The sequence below is a fragment of the Emys orbicularis genome, chromosome 13 (assembly GCF_028017835.1).
Source record: "Emys orbicularis isolate rEmyOrb1 chromosome 13, rEmyOrb1.hap1, whole genome shotgun sequence".
NCBI lineage: Eukaryota > Metazoa > Chordata > Testudines > Emydidae > Emys > Emys orbicularis.
Window position 1 is genome coordinate 486,451 of NC_088695.1, and position 15,209 is coordinate 501,659.

The following is a 15,209-nucleotide window of genomic DNA, read 5'->3' on the forward strand; positions in this document are numbered from 1 at the left end:
ATTTGCCCGAGCATGTATGGATAAAGTAGCTGTTTTCTTTATCTCTTGGCAAGATCACATGAGACATACAGGAACCATGCTGCGAGAGCAGATCCAATCCACTATTGTTCTAACTAAGTTTTACCTTGAGTTTGTAAAGAGGTTCAGTCATGTTGTGGAACATGACTTTGATAAACCATTTCTGTTATACACTGGTACGGCTTCTAACCCAATACTAGCTGTAGTGAGACAGAACCCAGGATGGGGAGCTCTTGGGATGCAGTCAGTGATGTTTGTGTCATCCCTTCCTGCATCCATTTTGCGTCGGGGGTGTGACGTTATTGACATAAACTGGGACTATATAGATCATTGTTGCAACCAAGGTCCTGTAGTGGCACCTAAATCTTGTATAAAAGGGGTCAAATGGGGTGTCTAAGACAAGGTTATGGTTTACTGGTTATGATTATGCTGTCTATATGTGTGTATCAGTTTTGTAGTTGAAGTTATGAATCTTGGCACTATACTGTCTGTATGGCAAATTTATGCTATGCTTCTGGGTGACATCCCAGACAAGCTGGGATCAGCTCTGCCTAGCCTGCTTGATGGCCCATTAAGGACCATCAGCTATACAATGAACCCATTGAGAGAAGGCAGATACGCCTTGCAACTCAGCAAAGTGTGCAGGAACTGGCCCATGTGACTCCAGACTCCATTTTGCTGTAATTTTCCACAGTAAGGACAAAGAGGTGTTCTTACACCTGGAAGAGACTATATAAAGCTGATGCCTCTCCTCCATTTTGTCTTCAATCCTGCTTCATACCTCTGGAGGGACTTTGCTACAAGCTGAAGCTCTGAACAAAGGACTGAGGACCCATCCCAGCTGGGGATGTTCCAGAGACTTGATTTGAACCTGCAGTTTATTCTATCGCTGCTGCAAGCCTGAACCAAGAACTTTGCCATTACTGGATGTAATTGATTCCATTTAACCAATTCTAACTCTCATCTCTATCTTTTTCCCTTTTATGAATAAACCTTTAGATTTTAGATTCTAAAGGATTGGCAACAGCGTGATTTGTGGGAAAGATCTGATTTGTATATTGACCTGGGTCTGGGGCTTGGTCCTTTGGGATCGAGAGAACCCTTTTTGTGTATATTGGGATATTGGTTTTCATAACCATTTGTCCCCATAACGAGTGGCACTGGTGGTAATACTGGGAAACTGGAGTGTCTAAGGAGATTGCTTGTGAGACTTGCGGTTAGCCAGTGGGGTGAGACCGAAGTCCTCTTAGTCTGGCTGGTTTGGTTTGCCTTAGAGGTGGAAAACCCCCAGCCTTGGGCTGTAACTGCCCTGTTTTAGCAATTTGTCCTGAGTTGGCACTCTCAGTTGGGTCCCGCCAGAACCGCATCATCACAGCATCCTCCCTGTGTGTGTGATTGGAAAATGGGTGGGGGACAGTCTAAGTTTTCCCTCTCACCCCCTAAGGGTACCCCAGCTTATTTCATGTACGTACATTATGGTCCTAAAACCTGCAGGTATTTAGACAATTGCAATATTTACACGCGTAAAAAATTCATCTAAACAATGCCCACTAAAAGGTACCTTCAATCTAAATAAAATCATACATCTCAGAGGAGCTTTTAATCACCAAAAAGCCTCTGACACACAATGGGAGCAATTTGTCTATTAAAAAAAGAAACGGGTTAATTTGAAATTCAGCTTGGTCCAAAAATAAAAAAAAAGTTAATCTGCGTTCAAGGTCAAAAATCAACGCAGACCAGGCTAAGTACAAAAAAAACCTGCTTTCGGACCCAGCTGGCTGTAAAAAAAATATAAACAAAGTCAAACCAAAGGCAATACAAGTTACAGTGCTGAGATTACATTTGCAAAGCTTAACTGTCCAGTAAAATCCAGCAGTCTGCCTTTGCGACCCTGGAGCCGGCGTGGTTTGGGGACGCTAAAAAAGCCACAGGCAGCCGGCCTGAACTGAAATCACTGAAAAGACGCCCCAGGAAACCCCAAGGCGTAAAAAAACTGCCCTCCCAAAAGAGGAAGCAAGTTGGAGACTGCACAGCGCCTTCTCTGAACGTTGTACACAGACGTGGCCAGTCTGGACGTACGTGTGTGAGTATGAAAGTGTGCCTACTCTCAGCCGCAGTAAGTCTAAGAACCGGAGAGGGGTTTAGCATTCCTCTCTCCACCCCGGTTGATCGGAAAGGGTGTCACGTGAATCTACTCCAGTCGTAGCAGGACTGGGCAATAAAAATTTTTTAAAAAAAAAAGTTGTGTACTTAATAACTAAAATTAAGCAATTAAAAGCATAAATCATGAACCAGGCAGCAGCTCAACCCTATGCCCAGGGCAAGTTGCAAGCCTTAAAACAAAACTTCCAGGCAGAAAAGGAAGCACTGGCTAAGCAAGTACCGGTCCTTCAGGGACTTGTCAGAATTTAATTATTTGTGCTCAGTATATGCTGTAACAGCAGTGTGTTTGCCACAAAAAAAAATTAAATAGTTAAACGCCAATAAGCCATGCGTTTTGCCCAGGTGGCAAGCCTCACGAGGGAGGACTCGGGTAGCCTTGTGAGTAAAAATGTTTAAGGGAAGAGACCAGGAAGGGTGGGGGCTAGTTAAGAAGCCCATCCACCTAGCTAAATTGGTAGTGAAACAAGCCGTGCCCATAATAGGGACGGTTCAGCGAGAAAAGCAGGATCGGGCCCAAGTGGGCAGGCAACAGATAGAGAGATTGGAAAACAGGTTGGAAACTTTGAGGGCATAGTGGAAGGATAAGGAGACACTATCTGGTTCTGGTTCTGGTCTGGTTCTGTTTTGGGTCTCTGGTAAAATGAATTTCTGTCTTATACATTTGGGCGTTAGGTGTGTGGACGGAACTGAGCCTCTCATTCGTAATTCCTCAGAGTGGAAGCCATCGCGTGCGATGAAGCTCTGAGGTCGAATTGGGATCCTTCTGTCCCGTCCCCTGTAGCGGTCAGTATTAGTAGAAATTCCTGTAATAGGATCCTATTAGGCCATAATTCCCTCTGTTCTCTGTGTCTTTCAGATCATCAGAGAAAACGGATGCCAGCTGAACAGCATTCAACGTACCATGCATTTACTGGTACAATAGGAATTATTTTTGTGTTCTTTGTCCTGTCTTGTGGTGTCTTGTGGTGTTTGTTTTGTGGCCAGAATTGTTGTGTTTAATATTTTCATAAGACAGTCTAGTTCAAAATTAAATAGAAGGGTTAAATCAAAAAGCAGATACTTGTTTTATTCAACTTGGAATACAAAGTGTTTGGATAAATCAGGAAAATGTGATATACTAAAGTCTAATACATTTGCTTAAGTAAGAAAAAGAAACTTCATTGGCCAGATTTTTTAATTGAAGAAAAATTGTTGTTAACATTTGCATACCAACAGTCTTTGGAAGCAAGGACATGGAAGGTTAACCCACTCCCCAGATTGCCCATGGGATCCTTCTGGCTACCTCAGATTTCTAGCCAGAGGGTGGGGAGGGAGGAAAGCTATTGGACACCAGAGGTTGTACAGAGTGGACTCCTCAAAAGTGGGTGTGCTTGTCCTGGTTTGTTGCTCCAAAGCTCTGCATATAAGTTATTTGACTGGAAGGGTGTATATGGCATACATTGAATAATAAGACTAATGTACTGTATAATGGCAATGTGTATGTGTTCATTGTTGGGAAAAGGTGTATGAGTGAAGAGTGGAAGTTTCCTTTGTAGGTTAAAAGAAGCCAAGAAGGGGAGAAGGAAAAAGGACTACGAGTTAACTGAGGAAAAAATATAGCTAGCAAGCTCAGTCCAATGATAAGACGCTGGCCCCATCCAAGGACATTGTTCACAGCTAAGACTTGGCTGACAACCAAGAAAAGGAGGGCCTGAATGTGCCCAAGCAACTATGAGATCTGCAAAACACTGCCAGGCATTAATGAAATGTGTTAGGTTTCTTTTCTCACAGATAAAAGAAGTGCTACCCAAAGACCCTAGCAGCCCGGCCGTTCATTGAAACAAGGAGACTGAGTCTACGTAAAGTCCATCAACGAAAGACTGCTTTGTCTCCACACTGGAAAGGCCTTTTCCAAGTCCTGTTAACCACGAACACCGCTGTGAAGTGCCAAGGACTACCTGCCTGGACCCATGCTTCTCACTGTAAAAAGACCCCTCCACCTCGGGAGGACTCTCCGATTGATAAGCCTATTTCTCCTTCTAGCTCTGCTGTGCCTTCTGGACAGCAAAAAAACCCCAAACAAAACAAGGTAAAGTGCTAGTAACCTCTCCCTTGTCCACTGACAAACTTACTGTGCCTTTGAATTTTTTTAAAAAATGCAAAACCATTATAGGGTAATGTGCTAGTAACCTCTCCCCTGTATGATGCTAAACCATAACTGTTTCAAAAAAAAACAACAACAAAAAACACTTGCTCCATTAAAACCACCAAAGTCCAGGAATTCCTAACTACAAAAAACATTAAAAACTGACCTTGGTAAAAAACCAAAAAATTATACACTGGCAAAAAAAAAACTTGTGGGACCCATGCTTAAAAATATGGTATTAATTAAATTTTAGGGTTTATTTTACAGGCTGCGCCCTGTGTTTTAAATAAGTCCTTCAGCATGTATTGCCCTCCCTAATTAAATTTTAAATAATAAATACCAAAGGCACCTTGTTGCCATTGTCCCTGCCATCTCCTCCATTACACTATTACCCCTGTAACACATCCAAATACAGACAATGCCATATATTTAATAAAACCAATGGCCAAGGCCTTCACACTTTAGTGATTTCTTTAAATATTATTTTAAAAAAAACAAATTATTTTTAAAAATAAAAAACAAATGCATCAATAAAAATAAAAATATATAATATCACTACAAGTGAACCCCAAAAATCTGTAATTGCAATTAATGGGTTCTGTAGTGAAATAGATATGATGGCTGTTCCTAAAATTTGCACTATGTTAAATAAAAAAGGCCCTTATTGTTATTTGGTCACCCAATTAGTGAACAATTAAACGAATACCCAAAGAGTTTGTTTTGCCACTGGAAATTTTACCTGCATAGAAATTATTCCAGTGACTAATAATGTTACCTGTACCTTATTGCAATACACCCCCTCTTATGCCATTAATATCAATGCCTCGCGGAAGTACATAAAGGTGTTCAGCCAACAAATGTAATATAGTACTACACCAAAAAAAAAATGTATTAAAATATCAATAAACTGTAATTAACACTACACTAGGAACTGTTAAATTTTCATTACCCTTATCCAGTTTCCAAATCACCTCTACATACCCAAATTGTTCAAAGGGGGCTGCCATTAAATTAACACAACAAATTAAATACAAAAAAATAAAGTATCTGACTTGCTGTACCCAAACAAAAAGTGAGAACTCTGTTATTCTCCGACAGTTGGTAACCATTAAACCATGTTAATTGGCAGCTTGCTGTAGTCTTTATGCTAAATCTGGACATTCTGCTTCGCATGCTGTCCCTGTGTCCCCACCCATGGGTCGCCCACGCTCCATGCGCCTGGGACCAGGGGTTCTAGCCAGCAGCGTCCGTTGCTCGGCGCCTGCGCAGTCGCTCCCCTCGTGTTCTGAACCGAGCATCTCCGGGGCGGCCCTGTATGTCTACACTACGAGAGTAGTTCGAATTTATAGAAGCCGGTTTTATAGAAATCGGTTGTATACAGCCGATTCTGTGTGTCCCCACATAAAATGCTCCCAGGTGCTCTAGTCGGCGGTCCGCGTCCACAGTACCGAGGCAAGCGTCGACTTCCGGCGCATTGCACTATGGGTAGCTATCCCACAGTTCCCGCAGTCTCCGCCGCCCATTGGAATTCTGGGTTGAGATCACAATGCCGGAATGATGCAAAACCGTGTCGCGGGGGGTTCTGGGTAGATGTCGTCAGGCCACTCCCCCTCCGTCAGAGCAACGGCAGACAATAGATTCGCGCCTTTTTACCTGGGTTACCTGTGCAGACAGCATACCACGGCAAGCATGGAGCCCGCTCAGCTCAGCTCAGCTCACCGTCACCATATGTCATCTGTGTGCCGGCAGACTGGTACTGCATTGCTACACAGCAGCAGCAGCTAACTGCCTTTTGGCGGTAGACGGTGCAGCATGACTGGTAGCCTTCATTGGCGATCTGGGTGCTGGCAGCCGTGGGGCTGGCAGCCTTAGGGCTGCATTGCACCAGCCCTTTTCCTTCTGCCTTTTGGCCGTATATGGCTTATTATGACTGGTATCTGTCATCGTCATACTGCAGCAGTAGCTGGCTGGAACTCCGTATGTCCCCCAATCCCCCTTCCCCTATTCTGCTGTCTTCACGATGATGATGATGGCTATCAGTCTTAGTATGCCATTTTCTGCCAAGCGCCCAGTATTGTCTGCTAAGCACCCAGAAGAGGCCGATGGCGATCTGGGTGCTGGCAGACGTGGGGCTGCCCAGTATTGTCTGCTAAGCACCCAGAAGAGGCCAATGGCGATCTGGGTGCTGGCAGACGTGGGGCTGGCAGACGTGGGGCTGCATTGCTACACAGCAGCAGCCCCTTGCCTTTTGGCAGTAGATGCTGTATGAAGATTGATATCCATCATCTTCATACTGTGGATCGATCAGGGGCATCTGGGCAGACATGCTCAGTCCTATGGAACCGCCTTGATGGTGATGGCTATCAATCTTAGTACACTATTTTCTGCCAAGCGCCCAGTATTTGCTGCCAAGCACCCAGAAGATGCCGAGGGCGATCAGTCATGCTGCACTGTCGTCCGCCAGCTAAAGATGTAAAAAATACATTTGTATTCATTTGCTTCCCCCTCCCTCCGTGAAATCAATGGCCTGCTAAACCCAGGGTTTTCAGTTCAATCTTTGGGGGGCCATTCTGTGTGACAGTTGTTTGTGTGTCTCCCTGATGCACAGCCACCTTTGTTGATTTGAATTCCCTGTACCTGTACGCCATGTCGTCACTCGAACCTCCCTCCCTCCCTCAGATACAATTTTCGCGCCTTTTTTCAGACCAGACGCCATAGCACTGGGATCATGGAGCCCGCTCAGATCACCGCGGCAATTCTGAGCACTATGAACACCACGCGCATTGTCCTGCAGTATATGCAGAGCCGGGACAGGCCAAAGCAAAACCAGGACCAGCCGAGGAGGGAATTTCAGCGCGGCGACGAGATTTATGAGGAAATTGACATGGACATAGACCTCTCACAAGGCACAGGCCCCAGCAATGTGGAAATCATGGTGTTACTGGGGCAGGTTCATGCCGTGGAACGCCGATACTGGGCCCAGGAAACAAGCACAGACTGGTGGGACCGCATCGTTTTGCAAGTGTGGGACGATTCCCAGTGGCTGCGAAACTTTCGCATGCGTAAGGGCACTTTCATGGAACTTTGTGACTTGCTTTCCCCTGCCCTGAAGCGCCAGAATACCAGGATGAGAGCAGCCCTCACAGTTGAGAAGCAAGTGGCGATAGCTCTGTGGAAGCTTGCAACGCCAGACAGCTACCGGTCAGTCGGGAATCAATTTGGAGTGGGCAAATCTACTGTGGGGGCTGCTGTGATGCAAGTTGCCAGGGCAATGAGAGACCTGGTGATATCAAAGGTAGTGACTCTGGGAAATGTGCAAGCCATAGTGGATGGCTTTGCTGCAATGGGATTCCCAAACTGTGGTGGGGCGATAGACGGAACCCATATCCCTATCTTGTCACCGGAGCACCAAGCCACCGAGTACATAAACTGCAAGGGATACTTTTCAATGGTGCTGCAAGCCTTGGTGGATCACAAGGGACGTTTCACCAACATCAACGTGGGATGGCCGGGAAAGGTACATGATGCTCGCGTCTTCAGGCACTCTGATCTGTTTAGAAAACTGGAGGAAGGGACTTTCTTCCCGGACCAGAAAATAACCGTTGGGGATGTTGAAATGCCTATCGTGATCCTTGGGGACCCAGCCTACCCTTTAATGCCACAGCTCATGAAGCCGTACACAGGCAGCCTGGACAGTAGTCAGGACCTGTTCAACTATAGGCTGAGCAAGTGCCGAATGGTGGTGGAATGTGCATTTGGCCGTTTAAAAGCGCGCTGGCGCAGCTTACTGACTCTCTGTGACCTCAGCGAAAAGAATATCCCCATTGTTATTGCTACTTGCTGTGCGCTCCACAATATCTGTGAGAGTAAGGGGGAGACATTTATGGCAGGGTGGGAGGTTGAGGCAAATCGCCTGTCTGCTGATTACGCGCAGCCAGACACCAGGGCGGTTAGAAGAGCACAGCAGGGCGCGGTGCGCATCAGAGAAGCTTTGAAAACCAGTTTTGTGACTGGCCAGAATACGGTGTGAAACTTCTGTTTGTTTCTCCTTGATGAAACCTTCCCCCCCCCCCCCCGGTTCACTCTACTTCCCTGTAAAACAACCACCCCACCCTCCCCTCCCCCCTTCGAGCACCGCTTGCAGAGGCAATAAAGTCATTGTTACTTCACATTCATGTAATCTTTATTAATTTATCACACAACTAGGGGGATAATTGCCAGGGTACCCGGGATGGGTGGGGGAGGAGGGAAGGAAAAGGACACACTACATTTTAAAACTTTAGCACTTATTGAAGGCCAGCCTTCGCAGGCTCGTGCTATCATCGGGGGTGGAGTGACTGGGTGGCCGGATGCCCCCCCACCATGTTCTTGGGCGTCTGGGTGAGGAGGCAATGGGACTTGGGGAGGAGGGCTGTTGGTTACACAGGGTCTGTAGCGGCGGTCTCTGCTCCTGCTGACTTTCCTGCAGCTCAACCATACGCTGGAGCATATCAGTTTGATGCTCCAGCAGCCGGAGCATCGCCTCTTGCCTTCTGTCTGCAAGCTGACGCCACCTATTATCTTCCGTCCGCAACTTGCTCTGTTCATCCCGCGATTCATCCCGCCACCTCTCCTCTCGTTCATATTGTGCTTTTCTGTAATCAGTCATTGACTGCCTCCACGCATTCTGCTGTGCTCTGTCAGCGTGGGAGGACATCTGGAGCTCCGAGAACATATCATCCCTAGTCTTCCGTTTTCTCCTTCTAATCTTCGCTAGCCTCTGTGAAGGAGAAACATTTGCAGCTGGTGGAGGAGAAGGGAGAGGTGGTTAAAAAAGACACATTTTAGAGAACAATGGGTACACTCTTTCACGTTACATTTTGATGTTCACATTACACAGCACATATGCTTTCGTTACAAGGTCGCATTTTTCCTCTTATATTGAGGGCCTGCAGGTTTGGTGTGAGAGATCACTCACGCAGTGCCAGGCAAAAGATTTCTTCTTGCAGGCAGCAGCCATGGTAAGCCACAGTCTTTTGGCTTTTTTAACCATCTTAACATGTGGGAATGGTTTCAAACAGTAGCGCCCTCATTTCCCATACCAAGCACCCATTGGGTTGGCCATTTAAAATGGGTTTGCAATGTAAAAGGAGGGGCTGCGGTTTCTGGGTTAACATGCAGCACAAACCCAAGTACCCCTCCCCCCCCACACACACACACCCAAGTCTCTGGGATGATCACCTCACCCCTCCCCCCCCCCCACCGCGTGGCTAACAGCGGGGAACATTTCTGTTCAGCAGAGCAGGAAGGGGCACCTCTGAATGTCCCCTTAATAAAATCACCCCATTTCAACCACGTGACCGCGAATGATATCACTCTCCTGAGGATAACAAAGAGCGATAAGGAATGGATGTTGTCTGCATGCCAGCAAACACCGGGACCATACGCTGCCATGCTTTGTTATGCAATGATTCCAGACTACGTGCTACTGGCTTGGCGTGGTAAAGTGTCCTACCATGGCGGACGGGATAAGGCAGCCCTCCCCAGAAACCTTTTGCAAAGGCTTTGGGAGTACATGAAGGAGAGCTTTCTGGAGATGTCCCTGGAGGATTTCCGCTCCATCCCCATACACGTTAACAGACTTTTCCATTAGCTGTACTGGCCGCGACTGCCAGGGCAAATTAATCATTAATCATTAAACACGCTTGATTTTAAACAATGTGTAATATTTACAAAGGTACACTCACCAGAGGTCTCCTCTGTGCCCTCAGGGTCTGGGAGCATGCCTTGGGAAAGTTCGGGGGTTACTGGTTCCAGGTCCAGGGTGACAAACAGTTCCTGGCTGTTGGGGAAACAGGTTTCTCCGCTTCCTTGCTGCTGGGAGCTCTCTCCATTATCTCCATCCTCATCTCCCTCGTTCTCCGAACCATCTTCCCTGTGTCTTTCTCCACTCATGGAGTCATAGCACACGGTTGGGGTAGTGGTGGCTGCACCCCCTAGCATGGCATGCAGCTCCGCGTAGTAGCGGCATGTTTTCGGCTCTGCCCCGGACCTTCCGTTTGCCTCTCTGGCTTTGTGGTAGGCTTGCCTTAGCTCCTTAATTTTCACGCGGCACTGCTGTGCGTCCCTGTTATGGCCTCTGTCCTTCATGGCCTTTGAGACCTTTTCTAATATTTTGCAATTTCGCTTACTGCTACGGAGTTCAGCTAGCACTGATTCATCTCCCCATATGGCGAGCAGATCCCGTACCTCCCGTTCTGTCCATGCTGGAGCTCTTTTGCGATCCTGGGACTCCATCACGGTTACCTGTGCTGATGAGCTCTGCAACCCACCTGTGCTCTCCACGCTGGGCAAACAGGAAATGAAATTCAAAAGTTCGCGGGGCTTTTCCTGTCTACCTGGCCAGTGCGTCTGAGTTGAGAGTGCTGTCCAGAGCGGTCACAATGAAGCACTGTGGGATAGCTCCCGGAGGCCAATAAGGTCGAATTCCGTCCACACTACCCCAATTCCGACCCGCTAAGGCCGATTTTAGCGCTAATCCCCTCGTCGGAGGTGGAGTAAAGAAACCGGTTTAAAGGTCCCTTAAAGTCGAAATAAAGGACTTAGCAGTGTGAACGTGTCCAGGCTTAATTCGATGTAACGCTGCTAAAGTCGACCTAAACTCGTAGTGTAGACCAGGCCTGGACCAACGGCTTGCCAGGGCCTCGTCACGGCTGCCTGGCCTGAGGCACCATACTCTGTGTCCGGTGCTGCCTTCACATCCTCTCTTTCCAGCCGCTGTGAATACAGCTGTGTCTGTACGTGGTTATTAGTGTTCTAGGCGTTAGTGCTCACCGGCTAGGGAGCTGAGCGCCTCTCACCTGGGGGGTGTCTCCCCGCAGAGCAGGACTCTGCCCAGAGTCCCAGTGTGACCGTGCTGCCCGTAGGAGCCTGCTGAGGTCACTCAGTTAGGGTGAACTGCAAACAAAACGGGGCAGACAAACCCCAAAAGCTGGTGGTTATTCCAATACTTAGATTTGCCAACCAGCCCAAAACAGCTTCTATAGTACCTCACTGGTTACTCAGACGTCCAAATAACGCAGTTCCCTTAAAGTGCCCAGCCTCCGGCCTCCGTCCAGACACACGTCAGATATGATGTTGATTACTGAAAATCTTCTCTCATCATATAAAAGAAAAGGTTCTTCCAATCCCAAAGGATCAGCCACATACCCAGGTTCAATTATAACTTAGATCTTGCCCAAATTACACACTATAGCCAATTCTTATTAACTAAACTAAAATTTATTAAAAAAGAAAAGAGAGAGAGAGTTGGTTAAAAGATCAATATACAGACAGACTTGAATTCAATCCTTGAGGTTCAGATACATAGTAGAGATGAGCTTTTAGTTGCCAAAAGTCCTTTTAGAAATAGTCCATAGGTTATAGTCCAATGTCCATATTCAGGGCGGCTCCAGTCAATGACTGGGGATCTCAATCCTTGTGGCTTAAGGTTTCCCCCTCTTGAAACCCAAAGCCGATCTGAGATGAAGTAGGATCATGTCCCAGGGTTCTTATACATTTCCAGCAGCCTTTCAGCCTGAGAAAACAATAGGTTATTGTTCTCCTTCCAAACATCCTGGCAATTAGCACAGGGTAATTTATCCATTAAACAGTTCAGATACAGGTTACCACAACCTTCAAAGAGACATAGAGACAATAATACTATTTCCCTCAAGTATCTTCCTAAATGTTAATATTCCTTTTTTGATCTTTGAATCAAAGCTCTAGCAATAGACAAGACTTGTTTGCTGACATCACAAGCCCTGAGCAAACATCTCCCCTTCTATCTCTAACAATGCAGACTTGCATTTCAAAGCTCTATTCATTTAAATATCTTCCTAACCAGTCTCTAAAGTTCGGCCATGGGTCAAGTCAGTCTGTGAGTTAATTAACTCTTTCTGGCCCTGTCATGTTTCAATGAGATATTATATCACACTCATAACGTAACACCCACCAGCCAGCCCCGGCCCCTCCCCGGATTCCGCAGCCCTCCCTTGTCACTGAACCCCGCCCAGTGAGCAGGGATCAGCGTGGGCGGCAGGGTTATCAGCAGGTGTTTTCCAGGGAGGGGGGACACCCCTCGCTGGCTGCCACCAGGCCCCAGTACCAAGCCCACCCCTCAGGGTCACCGGGAGGCAGCCCGGAGCCCGGCGGAGGAAATCGCTGCCGGGCCGGAGTGAGGGGGGATCCAACCGTCCATGGGCAGCCCCCGCTGTGTGGGTACCTGAGGAGTTCGGGGCGATCAGACCCTGGGTGGGTTGCAGAGACTCACTAACAGGCCTTGGCCTCAGATACCCGGCTCCAGTCGGCATTTACCCCCCCCCCCACTGGGACTCTTCCAGCTCCTGGTCCTGCCGTTTGGGCTGCGGGGGGCCCCGGCTCCCTTCCAGCGGCCGGTAGCTCCGGTGTGGGGCGGGCTGGGGGGTGTCCCCTGGCGTGGCTAGAGGGTGTTTGTATGTTAGTCAGACCTGGGCAGAGCCCGTGACCCGTGTCAGACGGGGGCTGCGTGACATTCAGACCCCAGCCCTGCCTGGGAAGGGGGAGCAGCGCAGGGTGGGGCTGGCAGAGGAGGGGATCTCGGCCATGCAGTGGGGAGGGGGATGCATGAAACCAGAGCCTGCAAAGGTGGAGGCGACTGAGACCTGGCCCATCCCAGCCAAGGGAGCAGGTACGGGCCGTCAGCTGCTGGCAGGGGATTGCCAGAGATTGTCCCTCGCTGTGGTACCTGCCCACCCCAACACCGGCCTGTGTGAGCCGGGGCAGCCAGACAAGGGCGTCTGGTCTAACGGGGCCCACGGGCCGGCTGGGAACGGGGGCAGCCCTGAGCACTGACCCCGCTCTGGGGAGCCGCAACTGCGATACACCGGTTGTGGGTTTCACAGCCGCCTCTGACAGGCTGCGCTGCTGCGACGCCATGAATGGGGCAGAGACACCCTCCACCCCGGGGGCAGATCTGAGCAAGACACTGCTTCCCGGAGCGAACTAGGGGACAATGGACAATGAACGTCGGGCCTGGGGCTGGATCCTCCACAAACCACAGCCCTGTCTGTACTGACCCCTCGCCGGCCCCCAGCCAGTGAGAGGGGCTCAGGCCAGGGGACTAATGGAGCCTGGAGCCCCAGCAAATGGTGTGGGATGATCCATGCGACAGGGAATGCAGCTCTCCCAGCTGGTGCCTGGCCAGGCCGTGAGCCACGGATTCCCCCAGGATGCCAGTTGGGCCACCTGGGTCCATTACTGCTTCATGAGGAAGGTGATATCACAGCCCCGGGCGGTGTCTGTGGGGCCCACGCTGGGTTATGTCCATGCAGGGTTTATGGATCACTGCGGGCAGGGATTGATCTGCTCCGGGGGGGGGGGGGGGTGTCACCCCAGCTCCCCAGGCACTAACAGCAGCGGGGGGTGATCACCGCAGTGCCTGGGACTGTGACCGGCTCAGAGACATCCCCCCGCCCGGGGCGGGTCGCCCAGACTGGCAGGGCTGGGCCAGAGGAGAGGTGAGGGCCACAAAACGAACTGGGGCTAGAGAAACGGCGTTTAACAGGCTGGGGCCTTGCTTTGGATCCAGTGACAGACGGTGCTTTGGTCCCGGGGGCCCCAATTCTGGCTGGCGGGCGGGGAAGAGCCCAGGCCGTGTGGGAGACGGGCAATTCCTGCTGCTCAGGGCGTGATCACACCTGGTTACTAGTTTTTATCTGTGTCTCTGTGACGCTTTCCCCCTGAGAGTCACTGTCTCTGCTGAGCACGAGCCGGGTGGGAACTGGTCCCAGGCACACAGGGTTGGGGCTACGGCCCAGCTTTGGATCAGGCTCTGGGAGGCCCTGTCAGGCTGGGGTCCAGACCTCTGGGGTCTCACTCTGCCGCCAGGGGGAGCCCCACGGCTTCACCGCCTCCTTAGGCTGGAGGTCTGGGCCTGCAGCCCCCCTGCTCCCCCGTGAGCTCCACTCTGTGAGCCCCACTGGGGCTTACCCTGGGGGAGACCTGGCCGCTTCGGGAATCAGTGCCCCTGCCCAGCGTTTGCAGGGACACTCAGACGGCACTGTCAGAACAGGCAGGTTTATTCGCCAGCTGGCCCCAGCATGGGGATCCCTGAGGGGAGCCCAGAGGACGGAGCGTCACAGCCTGGCCAATGGTCAGCCCAGCGCCCAGCCCGGCTGCAGGGACCCCCTGGGCTCAGTCTCCGTCTGTCTCTCCTCCTCCGGCAGACGCCAGGTGGGAACCTCGACTCCTCCCAGCAGCCAGCTCCTCCCCCCCACCCCTCCCAGCCCTTTGCTCTCCAGCTGGGGGTCACTGCTCAGCCCCCCTGTGGAGAGGCGGGGAGTCCGTCTCCCTCTGGGGAGCTGGGCGCTCGGTGTGTTAATGTACCGGCCACTGGATCTGCCATGCTCAGCTGCTCCACTGATCTGGGGGCTACGGCCCCGGCAGCTGGGTGATGCCCACACCTGTGGCTCCTAGCCTGCCCTGAGAGCAGACAGACAGTCCTTCCCCATCCCACTGGGTAACACTGCAGCATATGGGGGAAACTGAGGCACACACAGGCCTCATAACAACATCACAGAAAATTCCCATCTCGTCACACCTGGTAACTGCCGGCAAACACTGGAGCTCAGAGCCAACCCCCCTGAGACAGGTCTGGGACTCTTTGCTGGGGACGGGGCTCCGGGGTGGCTGGGGAGTGAATCTCTGGGCCCCGGGGGGGGAGGGGCTGTGACTCCCTGGGGGCGGGGGGGTTAGAATGCTGGGTAATAACTGCCCCCACCCTGTGTGCTGCCCCTGAGCTGCTCCCCAGCCCTGTGCTCCATTGCCGAGCCCCCGGGGCTGGGGGTGTCAGGCTGGTCACTGCAGCCCTGGACAGGAGCATCTCTCCGGCTACCTCTCCCCTGGG